Consider the following 1,639-nt stretch of genomic DNA (forward strand, 5'->3'; position numbering starts at 1 on the left):
AGGTTGGTGGCAGCGGTAGGGGAGGGGATGTGTGCGTGTCCCCCATAACCCGGCTGGCTGGAGCCTGGGAGAGAGGAGTGAGAGCAAAGTCAACCCGCATTTTGGGAAGCGCGTTCCCGAAAGAGCCCGGGGCTGAGCAACACGACGGCGCTGCGGGGACCGACGGCCCTTTAATCTCTGCTCTTAATAAGAAATGAATGAAGGAGTGGGTGTCTGGAGAGCAGAGCGCTACTTATGTAGTTATGCCGGCGACTGATGCCATCTCCTCCATGGGAGCCGTGTTTGCATTTGCCTTGATGCTTCGCTCGGTGCATGTCTCCCACATGACCTGAATGCATTTGTGTCCCACGATGCCCTTTAATTTGGGAATATTATCTGTTGTTGGAAAGGTTAATTATGTTAGGGGAGTGGATCTCCGTTCCCATTTCTTCATGGCTTCATTTATTCTGGCTTTCATGTTTTGATCCCGTCAGTGCTTTGATCCCTCATTTCTGCCATCCCTAGATGGAAGGAAATAGGAACAGCCTGGCTGGGACTCAAGCGTGTTCCTAAGTGACATAAACTGAAATTAGGAAAAAAATACCTATTCTACAGCCTCAGGAGCTGTAGTGGTCCTGGCAGCCCAAACGCTGCCTGCACGCCCAGCACAGCCAAGGGCCTGCAAGGGCCAGCAGAAGTGCCCCATCGGAGCCAAGGTGGCCATAGAAGTGGACAAATGACCATGTCCCATGCTGCGGGGTTGAAAAGCACCAGAACGAGCCCACCACCCTGTGCTGCAGCCCGCCATCCCCGGGAGCTGTGCCGCTCCTAAGGCACCGACAGCATCACTGCTGAAAAATTGCCCTAATTTGCTGCTATCATAATCAGGCCAAGAGGCGAAGCAGCAGCTTCTCCTGGCAGCGGCGGCTGCTCGCGAAGCCTCTGTGGGAAACCTTCCTGAGATTCAGCGTGCGGGGAGGGCGGGAGGGAGTCCTGAGGCCTTGCAATAGCATCAGCTTCCACTTCAGCTGCTGCCCCAAGCATAGGAGATGCCCTCTGCGCTGTTTTAATTGGTTGCTGCTTGTAATTAGAGTTTATTCGTATTAATTAGCTGAAATTATCTATTTGCGAGTTGCTCGTAGTACACCATCAACATGTTCAGAACAATACAAGCCTCAAAGAGTCGGCTCCTGCTCCAAGGGAGCCGCGAGGTAAACCAGACAAAAATACAGTCGCGATACAACATGCTCCAAAAATGCTTTTTTTGGGTTTTTTTTTTTTTTGCTAAGAAACCTATTGCATTTAAACATAATAATTAATACTTGGCTTAGCTGCCGGACCGCCGACTGATCAGCACAGGTAAATAGGACTGGTGGTGTTATTGAATGTTCATAATGATGCGTTTCTCCCGGGCAGACACAGATAGTCCGTGCCCCAGAGAGCTGCCACTGCGGGAAACGGAGCAGGAACAGAGCGAGCAGTGGGGAAACAGCCACACGTTCACTCTCTGGCTTTTTAGGAGCTGAGAGGTTTTACTAAGAGAAGATCAGTACAACGGGAAGGGGAAAAGGGAGGAGGAGGTGGTAAAAATTTAGATGAGAAGGCAGCCCAGAGTTACAGAGGGCAGGTGTGGGGTGAATCGGAGGGATGGAGACGTGCA

Source organism: Charadrius vociferus, unplaced genomic scaffold (assembly GCF_000708025.1).
Source record: "Charadrius vociferus isolate BGI_N301 unplaced genomic scaffold, ASM70802v2 scaffold556, whole genome shotgun sequence".
Lineage (NCBI taxonomy): Eukaryota > Metazoa > Chordata > Aves > Charadriiformes > Charadriidae > Charadrius > Charadrius vociferus.